The 19,608-nt window shown below is 44.8% G+C and overlaps 2 protein-coding genes across 6 annotated transcripts in view; both read right to left on the bottom strand.

Annotated features, from left to right (window-relative positions):
* The window catches only part of LOC147654432 (uncharacterized), a 749,593-nt gene that overhangs the window by 53,786 nt on the left and 676,199 nt on the right, over positions 1 to 19,608 (bottom strand). The window lies entirely within an intron of this gene.
* Positions 1 to 19,608, bottom strand: part of GJA8 (gap junction protein alpha 8) — a 28,111-nt gene that overhangs the window by 7,712 nt on the left and 791 nt on the right. Inside the window, exons 2-7 of one of the 5 annotated variants that reach the window (XM_086884140.1) lie at positions 19,225 to 19,585; positions 18,675 to 18,768; positions 16,818 to 16,875; positions 14,527 to 14,644; positions 13,912 to 14,182; positions 1,067 to 1,247 (exon numbers count right to left, since the gene is read on the bottom strand). The gene's annotated coding sequence lies outside the window, so the exon portion shown is untranslated. Of the gene's footprint in view, positions 1 to 1,066; positions 1,248 to 5,654; positions 5,910 to 13,911; positions 14,183 to 14,526; positions 14,645 to 16,817; positions 16,876 to 18,674; positions 18,769 to 19,224; positions 19,586 to 19,608 lie in introns of those variants that run through there. The other 4 variants (XM_023944707.2, XM_023944714.2, XM_023944722.2 and 1 more) reach the window with 4 other exon arrangements.

Raw genomic sequence — 19,608 nt, forward strand, 5'->3', positions numbered from 1 at the left:
GAGACACAGAGAGGAGAGTCCAGTGAACATGAAAAAGCAGAGGCGGGAGAGGAACAGGCGGCAGGCGGTGAAAACCCAATACATGCATAAATGGGAGTTTGCTCAGTTAAGCAGGGACCAAAGCTTCTCTGCAATTCCACTGATGTTCAGTGTGTGAACACTGGCTATGTGTGTCCACACTTGCTGGTCTTCAGGTGCTGTGGTGTGGCAGGTGAAAAGGGAACGCCAACATCTCTGATAGTGGCAGCATTAATTGATTTGATACCCTACTCTTTAATTTGTTAATTTTAATTTATTTGTTACCAGCTCTGACTGACAAATTGCATTACTGATTTTCAGGCAGATACTGAAGTAATGGGTTTATATTTAGCATTGTCAAATATTTTGGTCTGCTCTTTATCATCTTTTACTTGGAAAAAGTAGCAGAATGGGAAAACAAGATTATCAGTCAATGTTAATCAAAGCTGAGAAAGACCAATTTTACAACTTCACCTCTTTGTGTCTTAGCTCTGCTTAGTTTTCTCCTCCAAATGCATCTTGCACGTGCACATGCATCAAGAATGTCTAAACCAAACTGTTTTGTTAAGGAGCATAGCTGAATTCCAGCAGCCCAGCACACAGGAATGTTACCCCAGGCACACTCGCCTACCACCAGCCACCTGCAAAAATGCTGGAGAGGCCGCAGAAGAGAGGAATCACAGGCTCAGTAATGCATCCACGAGTACAACTAAATGCCCTAAGAATTTTAATTGAAAGTCAGAAGCTATAATCTTTCTCTGAGTTATGGTTTTTGTAGTCTTTCTGGAGGCATTGCTCAGAATGTGCTCTTGGTGCTCAGCTCTGAAGAAAAAGAGGATTACTAGAAGCAGAATTTGCTAAGCAGTGATACAGATGCCAGGCTCATAAAGTGATGAAGCAGCAAGTAGCTCTCCTCTCACTTTATGCAAACTCAACACTGAATTTAATTTCACAGAATGGCATTGGGAGACACTCTGTCTCCAGAAATGCTGTCAAATGCTGTCATTTGAATGAGATATTAAAACATGAGGGCCACAAATTTTTGTACCTTCAAACCAATGGTTTCAGGCCACTCTTCTGTGTTTCTGGGCATTTGTGTCCATATGAGCTCAGAGCTTCATCTCAGGAGTTGTCTTCCCAAACAGCTTTTAGTCTGATTTGCAGAGCCCCAAGGTCCAAAGCACAACTGGAGGCAGAGATGATGTTTTTCACACTGGATTTCAAAGGAACTAAAGTGTAAATGATAGATGGAAAATAATCATATTTTGCTAAGAGGAACCAGTTTGGAGACACAAAAGAAAAGTCACCCTCAATGTATGTAGTTGAACTGAAAGTCATATTCTGAAAAAGTCGTATTTCTGATTAGGAAATCACTCTCTTAACCAGGGAAGCAGTAACAGAACATTTTTCAGCCCATGCTACATAAAGCATGGGAACAGCCTTCCTGGAGAGAGGACACACCATGGAGAATTCACAAGTCTCAAGAACACAAAGTGAGTAAGAAAAGGCGTGGTTGGATCAATGAGAGGAGGAGGGAGGAGGAAGGAACACCTTTGTTGTTTTGTTTTGCTATACATTATGGAGATAAATTAGTATCAGATACACAAGTGAGTGGTCATCACTGCCTCCCTCATCCTCCTTTGGGAAGCAGTAAGAGAGAGAGGACTAAACAGTACCACAGGCATTCAGCACTTTTAGAGAGCACCTGGAGGCCAGTGCACCACAGAGGGCAGGTGATTCAGATGTTAAACTGATCGTTCCTTTTCAGACCAAAACTGTCCTTTTAGAAAACTTAGCTCTAGCTGAATCCCTTTCTGGGCCTTTCCTCTCTAATATAATGAGCCAAACCCCAAAGCTGGTATGTAACTACATGGCTGTAAGTCCATCTCTAAATTACATCCCGATACTGTCAGAGACCTTTCCCGTTAACCTTCTATCTGCCTTTTGCTAGCGCTATCCAAATATCAAACATTGTCTGACAAGTTGCAGAACAGTTTGCAATATGCAAAATATATTCAAGTCTGTGATTACTGGGTCTGTGTTACCTTCATCCAAAGATTCAGGCTGACTATCTTTGGTATCACAGAGTGCAGAGCCTTTAGCATGGGGCACACCCAGTTTGCAGGACACTTCTGGTTTGTGGAAAACCAGAGTCCCTTCATCTGGAGGCCTTTTACAAAGGCACCACTGAGCTCTGGGTCATGTTCTTCGGCTCACTAGGGCCTCCTCCCTCTGAAGGAAAGGGTCTAAATGAAAATGAAGCTGGGCAGTGAGGAATGCCTCTTGTACTGCAGCTATACAGTGGTTTGAGATGGGCATAAAGACGAGAAGGCAGAGCACAAGAAGAGCAAGAAGGAGACTTGATTCTCTTAGGGACCAGGGTAATGCTGGAAGTCAGGGCTACCTTTGTATCATGAAAGAAGTGGCTGTGAAAGAAAGGAGTAGAGACAATAAAAGCAAAGGTCGAGAAGACTGGACCTCACATGCAGCATGTGACAATCACTGAGTCTGCAAAAGAACTGCAGCACTGACAGTGCCAGACTGAGAAGGGAAAACACTTCCAACCTGTGTACCTAGCTTGGTATTTATGCTCTCATTAATTTATGCTCTCTCTACAGCAACCTGTAGATGCACTGAGTACTTTCATCCCCAAAAATCAGTGCTAAAAATAGTAGCAACTAGTGAAAGTAACACTGTTAACTCACAGTGACATTTCCTTGCCTTTGGGACTTTTCTTGCTTTCAAAGAATCATTGGCATCTCCTGCACTTTTAAAATACTATTTTCTGTGGAAAGAAGTTTGCTTCATTGCTGACTTCTCAACCTTTAGCTGCTTTGAGGCTGGTGACTGAGCTCCTGTCCCTGGCACCACTGAGTCTGTGAAGTCTCCACTGCAACTCAGCCTTTTGCTCAGAGACTACGAGGTCACTTGGGGAATGTGGGATTTTTCATTCCAAACGGATTTCCAACACAGACATGATGTCAGGACAAGGCAGGGCCATGCTATTGAACAGCTCTGTTCATGCATGATAGCAGATTGTGCAATTATATAGCGCACAACCCTGGATAACGATACCCCTCCCTCAAACAAAGTTATCTTCTGGGGATCTGCTTAGCTAGGAAGTGGCACACGCTTCCTGTTCTTCTGCTGAACACACAAACCTCTCACTCATGCTGAGGCTGAACACTGGGCACATTCAGCCTCCCTGCAAGAAGCTGGGACCCTCACCCAGTGCTCTCCTCTGCCAGACACTCACCCAGTTCTCTAGTAACACGTGTCCTTGTCCATCCCAGAACCAGTGATCTATCCTCCCATCACCAGGATCTGTCTCCCTGATTTTATCATCTCTCTGCCACCTACCGGTCTCAGAGATCATGGAAGTGTAGCCAGCTCTGGACAAATCTTTAAGCAGACCTTACCATGTCCCTCCTGCAAGCCTGGCAAATATCACTGCCTATTTTTAGGGCTGGGCTCCCAGATTTTTCCAGGACTCTCTCCAGACACTGGTGGATATGAATTGCTGGGGAATATCTTTTGCTAGAGAGCTGCAAGCAAACCATAAAGAAAAAGGAGGGAGGAAGATATAAAGCATCAAGAAGGAAGAAAATTGGGGAAGTATGTAACAGGAGGACAGGAACACAGAAGAGCTGAAGATAGGGCTGGGTTGTGCTGAGCCTCGAGTGGAGGATGAATACTTATGGGAAACGTATTTTTAATTTAAGGGATGGAACCAAACTAGACAATTAATAAAGATAAGCAGGGCAAAAGTGGGATGTCTTTCAATATCTGTTAAATGCAGTTCTTCTCTGAAAATTACTGTTCTAGGAGGACCTGGGGAATTACAGGCCAGTCAGCCTAACTCTGATACCTAGAGAGATACTGGAACCAATTATGAAACAATCAATTTATAAGCAGCTAAAGGACAATAAGCTGATAAGAAACAACCAGCAGGGAATTTTGAAGAACAAATCCTGTCAAACCGAGCCAATTTCCTTCTTTGACTAACAGGCCTAGTAGATGAGGAGAAAATGGTAGGTGTAAAATACTTTGACTTCAGTGAACACTTAGAAAATATCTAGATTACAGTCTCCCTGGGCAGCAAGCAAAGTCATCATGCAGAGGGTACACAGGTTGAAGTACTATATAATCAAGGGTAATTATCAGGGCTTCACTTTTCCAGCTGGGAGAATTGTGTCCCTGAAGTTCTACCTCCAGGGCTGTTCAGTACTTCCTTTAGTGTCTTGGACAACAGACTAGAGGACAAAACAGAGGATGACAGCTGGGCTGGGGGTCAGCAGTCCCTCCTGAAGGCAGGCTGATTGGAATTTGAGGGGAATGTGAGACACTGGGGAGCTGGGCTGCCTCTGCAGAGGTGACTGCACCAAGATCCAGCTCAGGAAAGGTGGCTGCACAGACACCAGGTGTGCTGCTCCAAACTAAATTGTGACCGGTCCAGCAGAGAGAGCTGGGGTGATGTGTCTGTTGAGATCCCCACAGACGAGGACAAATCTCATTCTGAGGTGCTTTAATGCAGATTTTGTGTATAAGGCAACGGAAGCAATTATTTTGTGCGTTAACTTGATACTGCTGAGCTCCCAGCAGGAACAGTGTGTCCACTCCCAGGCAGTACATTTTACAGGAGATGCAGAAAAGTTGGAGAAAGTCCAAAACAGAACAGCAAAATGATAAGAGAGGTGAAAAAAAACCACATGACTTATAAGGAATGGATAAAATAATTGAGTTTGTTTTCCCTAGGAAAAGAACAACAGGAGGGGAGGCATGATAACAGTCTTCCAGCACATAAACATTTGTTATAATGGGTGGAGAGACTAAACAGTTGTCCCCTACATTCACCAAAAGTAGAAGAGGAAATAATCAGCTTAATTTGCAATAAAAATGATATAGCTAAACATTAGAAAAACACTTTGCAATGGCAAGAATAGCAAAGCACGGCAGCACACTGCTTGGGGAGGCTGTAGAATCACAGGAGGTTTTTATGAAGAGGTAAACAAACATCTGTTAAGGATGATCTTACCTCATAAGCAGAAAAACAAGCAGGGGGAGAAGGGGGCTTTTTGAGGTCTTTGGCTCTATGGTTTTGGGCAGGGACAAAGGGGAAGGGAAGGGAAGGGAAGGGAAGGGAAGGGAAGGGAAGGGAAGGGAAGGGAAGGGAAGGGAAGGGAAGGGAAGGGAAGGGAAGGGAAGGGAAGGGAAGGGAAGGGAAGGGAAGGGAAGGGAAGGGAAGGGAAGGGAAGGGAAGGGAAGGGAAGGGAAGGGAAGGGAAGGGAAGGGAAGGGAAGGGAAGGGAAGGGAAGGGAAGGGAAGGGAAGGGAAGGGAAGGGAAGGGAAGGGAAGGGAAGGGAAGGGAAGGGAAGGGAAGGGAAGGGAAGGGAAGGGAAGGGAAGGGAAGGGAAGGGAAGGGATAGTATCTTGCTACCAGTTCTGAAAACCCATCCCAGGCTCTCCGGGTTGCCTACACCACCCAGCACAATGCTGACCCGGGGGGACACCAGCTCAGGCCTGGGACCAGGCTGGCTATGCCAGTGAGGAATTGCACTTAATTATCTTTGGAGTGGGGCTAATCCCCCGTGGCAGTGTGAGGGACGGGTGGTGCTGTACTGCTTGCCACTGCTCACCCCAGGTATCTCCAGGCTGCCCTTCGAGGGGAGCTGTCCCCAGGGGGGTCACCAAGCTGTTCCTTGTCCCCAGCGACGCCTCTGAACGTGCCGCAGATTGAGAGGCGCCCGCTGCCCATAACCCCATTTGCAGCAGCTGGCTGTGTCTCCTCGCCTTTGCCAGAGGCGCAGATTCTCCCCGGGGGCTGCAGGCAGGAGGGCCCCGCTGCCCGTGCGGCTGCAGGAGAGGCGGCTCCCGCAGCCCGGGCCGCTAGCGGGCGCTGTGCTCTCACCCACGCTGCCAGCAGCACCCACACCGCGCCAGGCTGCCGCCAGCAAACTTACAGCCGTGCTGCAAGACTGCTCTGAACACTTTACAGCGCTTCTGCAATGGTTAAACGCATGGAGTTAAACTGACATGAAGATCATTTTGATGCCTCTAATTTTACCTATAGACTCAGTGTAAACTTTATTGACAAAGCACCTTTTTATATTTGTAAAATCTGTATTTTCACCTGAACCTGCACCCTCTTTTCCAGCAAATACTTCACAGGTATACCATGCCTGCATGATTTTCCCTTTAACAATAACATGGTCAATAGTAAAAAATTCGTTAAAAGTACAAAGAACAAGTAAGGCAAAAAAGATGAATTCTCATGTGTCAAAGGTAGGTGCTGTGCTACTGCAGCAGCAGCAGGGCCAGTAAGAGAGGAATACTCCTATAGACACATGATTTCATGGATCAGCATCATTTCAATTAAAACCTGACCAGACTATTTCTAAAAGCACAATCACAAGCGTGCATTGGTTAGAAATTCTAAGGTTTTAGAGGATCTGCAATGGCATTTCTGAAGAGCAGCACTGGGACAGGGGCCTGAGCTCATAGGCAAATTATTAATCATGCATTATGCAGCTATCACACACAAAATGTCTTTCCCTAGGTCCCCATATAACCTCCTCCTACCTGTCCCTTTCTCTGCCTCCTGCCTAAAACTCTCCCCCTGGTCACAGAGGTGGAGCACATCAGTGAGCAAATATAAAAACACAGGCATGCTGCAAACTTAAGTGGTCCACGGACTCAAGCTTCTCACAGCATGTATTTGAGGTTATGGCCCTTCCAGCAGCTGAGATCCTCAGGAGAGGAGCAGAGGAACTATCAGGAGCTGTGAGGTATCAGGCCAGTCAGGGAACATGTTACTTACAGCCAATCTGGGCTATGTGAAGTGGATCCAGGGAAAGCAGTGACAAGTACCTGATAATACTTCTGGTAATAATTAATTGCTCCAGGCCTGCCAGTAAAAGAGAAGCTAATAATATCTCCCAGCCTCTTGAGGGGATCTCCATATGTTTGTTTTATCAAGACTTTTTGTACAATCTCTTAACATTCCCAGCCACAAGGAGCTAGAAGGGACAAAGCTTCTGAAAGATGGGAACAAGTCTGTATGTCTAGAAGCATCCCATGTCACCTCGCTGTCCATGGGGGTTTTTCTCCCAGTTTTTGATGGAGGCTCATTCCCTACTCCTTCCTCTCTTCTTCTGGGCTCTTCTCACACCACCAAGGCCTGCCTTGCTGAGTGGTAGGCTCAGGGCTCTCAGGAACGTTGTCACCACCCACTCTCCACCTTTATCTCCCTGCCTTCATTTCCACACCACGGAATGACACAGTGGAGGTGCACTCTGCAAAGGTGGCCCAGGACAGCTCACCAGCAGGCCAGGGCAGGGATGGGGATGGCAAAGCAGGCCATTATCTGTTCTTCCCATCCCAAGAGATGTGCATACCTGCTGTGCACTTTGGCTGACCTCAGCTTCCCATTTCCCACAGCAGAGCGTGTTCCCAGCCTCTCTGGGGAGGACATCCGTGGGGATGGTTCCTGTTTCCCTGCCCTTTCAGTCTTCCTGAGCCTGATATCATTGTTTCTTTGGGCACAGTGTAAAAGATGCCAGCAAGGAACGGAAGCCTCTCATGCCTCAGCAATTCATTAAGAAATGAAGGAGGTTCCTGAACTTGGAAGCTGTTGAGCCAGTCATTCTCTTTTCCTGATCAAGAAGACAACCTGTCCATAGATACATCATTCATCCAGAGGTGTTCAGAATTCACTGAGACAATTTGGCTTCTAACTGATAAACAGCCAGATGGAGGGAGTCAAGGATTATGCATGTACAGACCTGCCAGAAAATATAGGTGGGAGAGCCAAAAGGCTTCTCCAGTTTGGAGGGGCCCAGAGAGTTGTTTCTTCATTATTTCCAGCACATTTGTATCCCTTGCAGCCCTGCTGCTGCTCAGTGGATATGGTATTCTTAGGAGGAATATGTTTTAAAGTATATCAGGATCCTTTATAAAAGAAGCATTAAGACTCTCTGGGGATCCCCTGTCCTGTGTGAAACCTGGCAGAATTTTAAGGAGCTACTTCTATAGCAAACTTCTAAATCCCACTTTGGCACAGCAGCTGGTGAATACTCTCCCACATGCCCTGTGCTATGAGGCCCCATTCTTGCCCTATTGATAAACACCATCCCAGTGAATTACAGCTAGTTCCTCAGCAAAATACAGGCTTTATGTTTTTTAAGGGGCTGTGTCTCTCCAGTCCCCAAAGCTCTGAAGCAAGGACACGAGCTCTAATTTCCTGTTTGCCTCCCTGCTTTGGCCCAGGGTGCAGCAGGTTTGGTGGGTTTCTACTCCCCCCCGAGCAGAGCTGAGTTAATGCAGCTGCAGCCCTGGCTCTGCCTTTCAAAAGCGTGCCCTCCTTTACAGGAACACAATCTAGAAGTCAAGTCCATTCCAGTACATCCTCTTTAGCTGCACACAATTTAGGCATTCCTCTGCAGTTTGTATTCATCAAGGCTTTGCCTGCCCAGGGGACCACAGCTGTAAGACACTGGAATAAATGCTGGCATGGTTTGTAAGACAATGTTAAAATCAATAGGTATCGCCCTAAGACAGCCTGAGTGGGGCAAAAAAAAAAAGTACTTGCTAGCTTGTTTGTGACTTTGAATCACAATTTCCTAGTTACCAGCATTCAGCATTTGTGAATTGGTGCTCCAGTGAGAGGATTGATGATTTGGATGGATAACACTGGAATATGGCAGCACTGGTCACTCAAGCACTCACCAGAGAAAAAACTTAAGTTATTGCTTAGTTTAATGCACGGTGATGTTGCTGACTCAATAAAGAGCCTTAGGGATTTTTAAGTGTTCTTAACAGCTTCCTCATTTGGCAAATTTTAAATCCAAATTGAAGAAAGCTTGTATTTCCCTTATCATGATGGGTTAAGTGATGGCAGAAATGAGAGGCTGGTTCACTGATCCCCAGCTCGCTGCACTCTTACATGAAAGCAGAAGAAGGTCCAAGCTGGTCACGCAATGCCTTAAAAGATGTTGCTTTAAAAAGTCCCATTTCTGAGCCCTGAAGAGAATTCTGGGCTAAATAAACACAAAGAAAGTATTTAAATACAAAAATATAAATAATCACTAGCAGCTGCTTAAAAATCCTTTATGAGGCACCAAAAATACACAACTCCCCAGTAAAGAAAGAATAGTGCAACCAAAAAAGCCTCAACTTGATATAAAATTGAAATGAGGCAGCTTTAAGTAAGTAAAGTATAACACATATAACAAATAGTATGAGAGAAACTGAATATAAATGAGAAGATATGAATTATAAAAAATGATGGAGGTGAAAGGGGGAAGAAAAAGACTGACAGAGGTATTTTTTTAAAAATTAAGACCAGAGCGAGTCTGACTCATAGTATTGATTTGTTATCAGATGGAAATCTTAGACTATTCAATAGCAATGCAGAGAACAACAAAAGAAATCAATAAATACTCCTATCCTACTGCTGAGAGGAAAGAAAGTAGTTGATGAAGACCTTGTTAATGACATGTCTATTCTTGTAGTATCTCAGAGGAGTTAAATACCACCTACTATAATCAGGCATTTTAAATCACCAGGACTAGGCAGCTTGCACTGAAAATTTCTAACTTTCTTTAGTTTTGGGGTTTTTTTTTACATAAGGTGCATACATAATTCCATGATTATGTTGATCTTCTGCACTTGGTGCAATGGGTAAGTCCTGGAGGAGAAGAAAAAAATCCCATAGTCTGGCATTTTGTAAAGACTACGTAGAAGGGCATAATTATTTTATAATTATCTCATAATTACTCACAGGTAACTACAGACCTGTGATACAATCTCAGACCTGAACTAAATAATGAAGTGGCTAACAAAGAACACAGGGAATAAAAAGAGGGAAATATAACTAGGGGCAACCAACACAGGTTCACAGAAAATTCACCCCCACTGAACTGTGTTCCTACTTTTCTCTGAGGAAATTGCATGTACAGTTGTTAAATATAACAAAGCTGGTACAATATACTCAAGATCCTGGAAGGCAGTTTCCCTTCTATCATGTGGCACTATGATTAAAGAACTTGCTTGGCATAAAAATAAGACAGCAGTCATTAAACAGACTATAAATGACCTATCAGACTGGCTCCAAAACACAATTGAGAACTAGAAGTGACTGGGTTGTTTTTTTTATAGTATGTTTGTACCAAGGTCCTGGAGGGTGTTTAGCATCAGGATATTTTTAGTCAATAACCTGGAAGGAAACATAATATTTCACAAAAGTCACCAAGCCCTGGAGAGGGGTGGGTCACGAGAAAGGGGACTGCTGATCTCGAGCACACCTGATGGCTCAGAGGGGTGGACAAACACAAATTGGGTTTGCTTTAGCACAGGGAAGGGAAGGTCAGTTCCTGCCATTCTGCAGGGAGAGCAGCTGTAGCTCTGCTGTGGAGAACTTTGTCCCAGGAAGTAGTGACTTCCTGGAGGGCTCTGAGCTCAGGGTAGCTGAGGAGCTGCATATGAACTCCCACTGCACATCTTAGGGCTGACACATGGAGGCAAACCTGCCTGCTTTATCCTCTGATTTTCATGGAAGCCCTCCGTTGTCAAAAGCTCCCGCTACACGTTCTCCATGACCCCTAATTCATCAAATTAGAAAAGGAGTGCTTATCTTCTGGTTCAAAAGCCAGCTTATTTTAATGACTAACTGCCAGCTTGAATGAAGGTGGTGTCAAGGTACCCCCCAGAAGTGTCTTCTTACCTCGTACTGATCACATGAGATTGCAGATCTAGACGTGGGCTGCTGGTATGTAATTTTAAGGGCTCAAATCCACGCAAAATCATTTATGATTTGTGAGGTAGCCCAGAAAGCAGAGTCACAAGTGGTGACTTTGAGGATTCTTTTGCAGCATGAGGGTGCCAGCAACCTCCTGTTTGGTGCTGCACCATTTCAGCTCCATTGGAGCACAAACACCACTCCTGGAGAGCTGCTGAAGAACCTGCAAAGACTTCTGAACAGCTTGGTGACAGACACTTGCATGAACAAGTGCCTTGCATCTCCCTGATACCAAAGACCAGTCAATGGTGAATCTCAGATGTCAAAGGCTGGAACCACACATTTTCTGCAAACTAGTCCAGTGTTGTTGCATTGTTTGAGTGCCAAAGCAAGGAAAACATGGATATCTTCAAAACATCAGAGCTGGGAAAACCAAAGTCTGCCAAAGAATTTAAGGAAAGGTTCTTTGTGTAAGGAAAGGATGCCCGAGCTTGTCTGGGCAGGAAGGTCTCACTCATGGAACAACAGAACAAAATAAACAATATAGGCTTTCTCCTAGTGTGGGGAAGAGGGCAGGCTGAGGCTGGGACTTCTAGAGGCAGCATTTAACCTACAATGTGTCATTAGAGAGAAGATAGAGCTTCTGTAGACTGCCATGAAAGGAGATCCGTGAAACTGCCAAGAGATTCTGATGATCCAGGCCCAACTCTCCCTTTTAGGCAAGGTATTTAAGAGTGACAAAGAAAAGATGGCTGTAGGCAGACCACTCATCCCTGACCCACTGCCATAGGCTGGACCTGAGCCCTGAAGGACTGCATTTATTTATCCAAGAGGTTTCTGTTTGTTTGCTACAGAGAGGGGAGTGGGCTTCTTGGGAAGGATTTCCATCTGGGCAGCAAAGTCCCCATGCAGCAGGGACAGAGTGTTCCTAATGACTCATTAACTCAGCTGTTTTGCACAGCAATAAGCCCTGGATAAGGAAAGAGCCAAGAGCAGCCCTGATTGCCAGAGAGGGGTGGGGTAGAGCTGAGGCCCCTGCTTCAGGTCCTGACAAAACCTTTCACCTCCACTCCTCACAAGCAGATCTCCACCTCGGTGGCATAAGTCACGCACGAGCACAGCCACTTCTGCTCCCGCTGGAAACAAAACCACGGAATGGGGCTGTGGCACATTCTGGCAAGAGCCATCAAGGCCAAGAGCTGTAAAGGCTGGAGAAAGTCTCCTGAGGCCCACAGTGCAAGCACAGCCGTCCTGACCGCGTGCTGGCTTGCGGTGATAACATTGTGTGCCGAGGTTGGCACGCAGTCCAGGTGAAGTCACAAGAGGAAAAAGCTTCCCACCCCGCACAGCCTCGACAGTCACATCCACAGATCCTCACACACCCCAGCCAGCCAGCCCTGCTGCCCACAGGGACACGCTGCCCTGGGCTGGGGCTGGCTCACAAGTGGCCATTGTGTTTCCTAGGAAGTCCTGTTACAGCAAGGACCTGGCCATGCTGGATGTGTACAAAGGCTCAGAGTCTCTGCTGGCACCTTCTGATGCTGTCCCAACCCCCACTGGCATCAACACCCATCCTTCTCCTCCTTCAGACCTCATTTCTAATGGTACATTGCACCTCTGATTCTTCCACAGGCACAGACTTGGCCTCTGACAAAGTTCAAGTTTTGCAGGGGATAAGGTAAGAAATGAAGTAAAATCTGGCATCATGGGAATATAGCTTTTCCACAAAAAAATAAAAAAAATTAAGATGTTCATTGAGGTAGCAGAAGGAAAAACTCATTCTAGTTTGGCTGAGAAATCCAAGAGAGCAACAAGGTTTAAAGCTCAAAATGGATGACAGTGCCATAGATGATGGTATGTAAAAGGAATGCCTTGATAATGCCTTTATTTGGCTAGAAGAGAATTAAAGCACCATTGATAGATGACAATTAGTGATCACTGAGCACTTCACTGGACGCTAATGAAGCTTCATTTACTTTGGGGTATCAGTGCAACATTATCCAATAAAAAGGTGAACCAAACACTGGTGAGTGTTTGCACAGGGCAGGGTGAAAAGGAGCGATGCCTGGGCTGAGAGGGGACGCCTTTGGCTCTTGCCCTGAGATCCCAGTTCTCAACCCCAGAGCTGCCAACAGCTGTGAGCCAAGATCTGAATGCAATGCCAGAAAGAAGTGGCACGATCCTCCAGACCCACATCTTCACAAACTTGCGTCAGAAAACTTGGCAGAAATCCTACCCTTCTCTACCAAGGTCCACTTTCTGACAAGAACCCAGCCACAACTTTAAAACCTCCTTGGAAGGATCCTCCAAAAGCCTCACTGAGTTTTTCTAGTGGTTAATTACAAATTATGTTTAAAAATAGTGCTGTTTCACATATCATTTTTGTTTTTTTTTTAAAATCCAGTTTTATGTTCCTGTTTTTGGCTCTTAGTGCCCCTCAGTCTGCTAGGCCATGGGAAGTTTGTTCTCCTTGTAGGTATATCTAGACACTGAAAAAAGTTAGCCTTCAGCTTTCCCTTTTCACTCCACCTCTTCAACCTCTTGTACTGGAAGGCACACTTCCAACTCTTTAACACCCTCAGGCATTGTCCCTTAAAACCTCTTCCATCCAGGAATTACCAATGAAAGCACTAAACAGAGTAGATGGGAAGTGACATGTTAGTGCTGAATCACATTCACACACACAGCCTTTCCTAGAACTATTCAGTTTGAGGTTATTTACTGAAAACCACATGAGTTCCCCCAGCTACAGCATCCTCCTGGAATTCTGTAGTCATCCAGTGTGCTGCATCAGCCCCCACTCCTTCCCAAGACAAACTTGCCAACTGATAAATGCAGCCTGTATTCCTTATTCTTTGACGTGACTTGCAGCAGCTCATGTTATGCTTGGCCCCATCTCTCTGAGTCATGCAAACTATTGCAGTAATGTTTTTTTTGGTTTGTGGTTGGGTTTTGTTTTTTTTTTTTGCAGATCACTGATTTTTGAATCATTCCTACTGATCAGTTACTATCTTGCTCGATAGCATTCAGCACAAATGACCAACTTTCCAGTGTTTACTCTTCCTTACAGCTACACATCTCCACCCATTTGGTGGAAACTGATGGGTTTCCTGTAAAGTCCTAACATCTGCTTTGCAAAAAAATCAGCAACAACAAACCTCTCTAGAAGCACTGTAGCAGCACCACCTATTCCTGGTTTAGCCTCATGTAATTTGATTCTCAGAGCTTTAAGTGAAGTCAGAGTTTGATGAGTGTTTCTGTAGAGCCTACCACAAACAGGCCCCTAATGAAGAAAGGTTTCCACACTCTGGCTGGGACAAAAACAAGCTTAAGCACACTCTCAGCTCCATCCTGTGCCAGAAAAGCCAGTCCCAATGCACACTGAAATACAGGATTTCCACAGGACTGGGCACCAGGAAGATGCATGACCTGCAACAAGGGAGGTAAAACAGGAGGTTAGGCAGTCACAGTTTTCTTTATACTGTTGTAAACCCAAACCTCTTCTCACATCATCTTTTCAGTTGTTAAATACACAAATACAGGATTGCATTCCCGTGCCTGGTTGCCTCAGGGGCAGTATACAAATTACAAATAAGCAAATATGTGGATCCCTTGACTGATTTTTTTAAGGTTAACTACTTTACACCTGATTACACCAACACTAGCTGGCTAATGAATGAGGTGAAGCAACACCCTTGACTGGTAAGATTCACAATGAAAAAAAAGGAATTTCATCCCAGGGAGGAAAAGGGCTCATGGATCTGGTGTCTTACCATGCAGATTTCCCATCTGGGACAGCATCACATAGTCTGAACCTACAGGAATATCTGAAGTTCCACATTTTATTGTAGGATCACTGTACAGGAAGGTGTGAAATCCCATGGTTTTGCTCTGTGTAAACAAAGGGTCCAGGTGAAAATAGGCACTTTTCTCCCCACTGTCCTAGCTGATGAGTGTGAGAACAACCTACCCCCTAGAAGATTTTATTTAGCTATGAGGGACACTTCTGTTCCTGCATCATCCAAGTGGCCTGCATTTTAGTAAGCTTCACTTCAGTCCCCTGACTAGGGCCAGGCAAAACAGAGCAATGCCTTACAAATAATTCCAAAGCACCAATACCCTGCATCCCAAGGAATGGCTGTGGCCTGTGGTGACAGACCCATGGAGATTTTTAATGCCAAAAGCCTACATGCCAAGAACAGCTTCAGAGACTCAAGCTGCAGCACCACTGTCTTCAAGCTAGCAAGAGGGGTAAGGATAAACTCAGCATCCATGACTACTGCCTACAGCACTTGCCCTGTGATCCACAAAGTAAAATACCAAATGCATTCCCTTGCTCATATCAACCTTCACATTACTTTGGGGAATACAGGCTTACTCAGAAATCTGATACAGAGGAGCCAGACCATGCTGGAGCCACAGCACCTCCCCCCAGATGAATTCAGGATCATTATATAGGTGATAAATTCTACTCTCATTGAGAGAGCAGCAGGGCTTGGGGACTCATCATTTGTGTACTTGCCCCCACAGAGGCCCTTAACCCAGCTAGCTGAAAAAATACAGTGTTTATGGAGTGTATTTGATGGCTGAGCCACTTCTCCATTGTACAAAACAATGCTGATAGTTATCCCACTTTTGCCTAACTATTTTCTTCCTCTTTCCTGCTTTCTTTTTGTTTTGACTCCTTCCCCTTTCTGCCTGTGTCTGCTTCAGCTTGGTGGGACTTTGATTCCTTCTTTGCCCCTTTGTCTTCAATAACATCTTCTTGGATGATCTACACCAGTAGCACTGGGCATTTGTGTCCTCACAAGTGATGGGCTTCATCCTCCCCACAAAAGCATATCTCAGTGGTATCAGACCTGTTCAGAAAAGCAGGTAACTCCTGAGTACTGTTAGATCCTTATTGTTTCACACAGGAAGAGCCTGTTGATAGCCTGGAGCTTGCAAGGAATTTGAAATGCCCTCTCCTTCCACTTGGAGGGCAAGCAGCTGAAGAGAGGAGGAATCCTGCCTCCCCTCACAAATATCTTGGCATTCCAGATATCAGCCTTACCTTTAGATCCTGCAACCCAGTAAATATGCTATCACATATCCCAGTGTTTACCCAGCCCATGCAATCTGATAGGCCACCTATATTGAAGGGGGTGATTAACATCTAAGAAGGGATGGGAGGTGACCTTCCACACAGCCATGATATATTTTTGGAAGGGCAAGGCAAAGTCAGAAGGTCTTACTAAACTCTTTGATCATTTAAGTTTCTGGTTACCAAATAACAACCAGTATCCTTTCCACAAATGCATTTATTCTTAGCTGCATGAATTCCCATCCCCACCTCTGCAACATTAGTGTCTACTCCTAAGCTACATCTTTCCTCCCAGCTACTTCATCATCTCCAGTAACCCATTCCCCAAATGCTCTCCTTTTCCTGACTGAAAACATATCCTGTATCTTGCTTGCTGCACCCTTCTCTCACTTTCTACAACATCCCAATCACTTGATGTGAGCAGCCAACAGGACACACTTTGAAAACTTCCACTTCTAAGACCTCCACACAAAGAAAGTAAGAGAATCTACTTAATTCATGGATTTGTCACAGCTTCTCTGGTTCCCCTGACAGTTGTACAGCTGTTACATTCACATCTGCTGCTGCTAACTAGACTCATTTTTAGCAAAGCACAGCAGGAGCTAAAGAAACCTAACTCTGGTAGCATTATAACACCAGAAATACTCCCCCACTTTCATTAACTTCATGCTCTGCTTTTTATTTTCTCTATTCCCTTTTTCTTCTCCTCCTCCTCCCTTTTTTGCTGGCATGGTGAGCTTTTTCATTAGGTCATCAGCAAACAGGAGCTCAGCTGGTAGCTCACATCCCCTCCCTGCTGCACAGAGAGTGGAGGTGGCTGGCACTGGGTGCCTCAGGAGAGCAGCAGCAAATACCAGCACCCTTAGGGGATGCCACATCAGATATCCATGGAAAAAAAGTTGCTGAGAGCGTGCTTTCATAAGGACAGGGATATCTCACACCAATCTGTAGCACATGGATCCACCTGAAAATGGGACTCACCACCTTGCTGTCTTTCCTGGTCTATGTACAAAATGCAGGGGGGGGGTGTCATAAAGCACTGAAAAAAAAAAAAAGAAAAAAAGATAAAATTATAGTAAGGCTGGTGGTGATGCAGCCCAATAGGTCATTAATTAGGATGTTTCACCAGAATGTGGGGGGAAAAAAAGAAAAATACAAGATCAACACTTTCTCCATTTGACCTCAAGTGTCTTGGACAAAAGGCTCTGCCCCTTCAGGCTGGAGCACATTCTAGAACAAAATCCTCTCAAATCTGAAGTGGAAGCTCCTTAAAATTTCAAAGAAAAACCTGTATGAGGTTGATCATTACAGAGGGAGAGCCAGAGGACCCCAGTGGACAGAAGCAAGAGCTAGATATCATCCTCAGCTTGTTACAAAACAAGACTTGAGGGCATTAGTGACAGAGACCAGAGACAAGGTGTCATCAGCAGCACTGGGAATCCAAGTACTGTTCTCAAAGGGCTAACAGTGGGTGCCAGGTGGCACACTGGCAACACCTTGGTGCTCCTTTGCATAACTCCTGGGTGGGCAGACAATCAGTATTCATGTCAAGGGGAATTAGTTATTCACTGTTTTCAAGGTGTTGTGGTCTCAATCCTGCCCAGTATGAAGAGAGTCAAAATAAAATAGACCAACAATATTGAAGTGCAGTATAATAAATTTTGAAGGCTTTGATGAAAAGGCATAAAGGAGATTTTCAATCAGACAGTATAGACAAGAAGGTTTCAGAGAAAGAAATAGTGAGATTTTATAGGTTCATATGCAAGACACAGCTTAGATACAGTAAAGGTGTGAGGATCTGAATGTCACTGTCAGGGAGAAAAGCGGAAGTGCTGTGGTGATGAAGAGTGGTGGTCTCTTGGGAAAAGCACCAGGTTTCCCACACAGAGTTCCAGCTGTTGGCAGGGGATGATGGAAGACTGGAGAAATGGCGAGGCTCTGAAATAAAGAGATGCTAATACAGGATGTTGGGCAGAAACAAAAGCAAGCAGAAGAGGAGAACACCTCAAAAGCACAGTAAAGATTAAAGTTGGTAGGAATAAAGTAAGAGACCCTAAAGGTGACTGGGATAACACTAGATATTCCTGTGAGAAGAGCTTTGGGACTATGATTTTGAAAATAGACTTTGAGGTATCCCAGCAAGCATTGGAGAATAAGGACTAGGCAAAGTTCACGTCAATACAGGGAATATGGAAGGAGTTTGTTCCGTTCTGCAAGTTTGCAGCATGTGGAAGTGATTACAGGGATGATTCCAAGAGCAGTGCTATATAAGAGATCTGGGGTAATAACATTCAATTAATAACATAGTACAGAGTAGAGCTGTAGCCAAAGAAGAAAAAAAAATACAACAAGAGCTGTGTAAGCCTATATTTCTGAATAAGATGTAAAAGAAGAACAGCAAGTCAAATTGAACATTGATTTCACTGCAAGTTTCTGTTGTTAACTATAATTCCTTTCTCTAAAGAAGTCCCTTATTTCACCTTTAATCACTTGGAATATTTGGACCAATAAAGGTGAAGTCAAAACTTCAACCACGAAGAAAAGTAACAGACTTTGACCCCAGGTTCTGTGGTAAAAACTGTAGAGGTTTTTCTTGGCAAGGAACTCTGGCATCATGGTTTTTCTCTCCAGTTCAGGAAGGACACTAAGTTAACTCTTTAATTTTTTTTTTTTTTTTAAAAATTAAATTTAAAATAAAAATAAAGGAAAAGAACATCTACATTTCACATTCAGAAAGAAAACTCTTCTTTCCAGACAGTCAGGTTTTATTGTTCTCCTGTAGTGGCAAGATACTGTTCACCAGTTTGGCAGCAGTTTCAGGTTTCAAAAATTACATACCTGTTCAGAAGATGTCCAGGGTTTTATATTCAGGGGCCTTCAGTTCAAATCCATCAAGAGGACTCTCCCAAGTGTATCACTGCAAGTTGCTCACCTATTAAAAAAAACAATAATAAAAAATTAAAAACTACTTTTAAAAACTGCTGTGGGCCCACAGGTAGGCCTAGAGGTAAGGTATATGTGGGAAAATAATACCCACTTTTAGTGATAACTAAGATTTGTACCAGAATTACTTAGGTGCTCAATACCCCGAGAGAGAGAGAGAAATGTTATTACTGGAGAAGAAAGAAGAAAATACTAAAAAAAAACCAACAGCCTGGGCATTTCTTCCCAACTCTATTGTTTCTAGCACTGAGAACTAACATCCTGCAATCACTTCACGTGGCTTACACTTCCAACTCTTAGGTATGGGAAAGTCACAGCGAGCCCAACTTTTGCAAACCCCTATTCTGACCCAAAATCCACTCGCTCGCATGCCAGTCCCATGGGACACACCTTGCAGATCATCCCACCCTCGCCTTGTCCCGGGTTAGGAGGGTTCCTTTGTTACCTTGCTGTGCTCTGGAGCCCCGGGCTGGTCGCTGGCAGATCAGGCTCCCAAGCTCTGCAGGTTTTTCTGCAGGGCTGCTCAGCAGATCACCCAGCCGAGGCATTTTATCAGCGCCCAGCGAGGTGAGCACGGACACGATAAGGAAGCGCTAAAAGTCAACGAGGTGCCACTGACAAAGATTGGAGCTGGGCTCACGCTTCCCCACAGGCCATGTGTGTGGTGACACTGAGCAGCCCAGGCTCCTTCTCACCAGCTGCTGCCTTGGAAGGAGGCACCTTTCACCCTCTCCTCCTCTCGGTACAGCCTCCTGTCCGTCTGTCCATCCATCCCATTTCCACTGGAAGCTGTCACAATGCCAGCCCTGCAGCAAACAAATTTTTTCTT

This window comes from Cyanistes caeruleus, chromosome 3, assembly GCF_971803275.1.
Source record: "Cyanistes caeruleus chromosome 3, bCyaCae1.hap1.1, whole genome shotgun sequence".
NCBI classification, from domain to species: Eukaryota; Metazoa; Chordata; class Aves; order Passeriformes; family Paridae; genus Cyanistes; species Cyanistes caeruleus.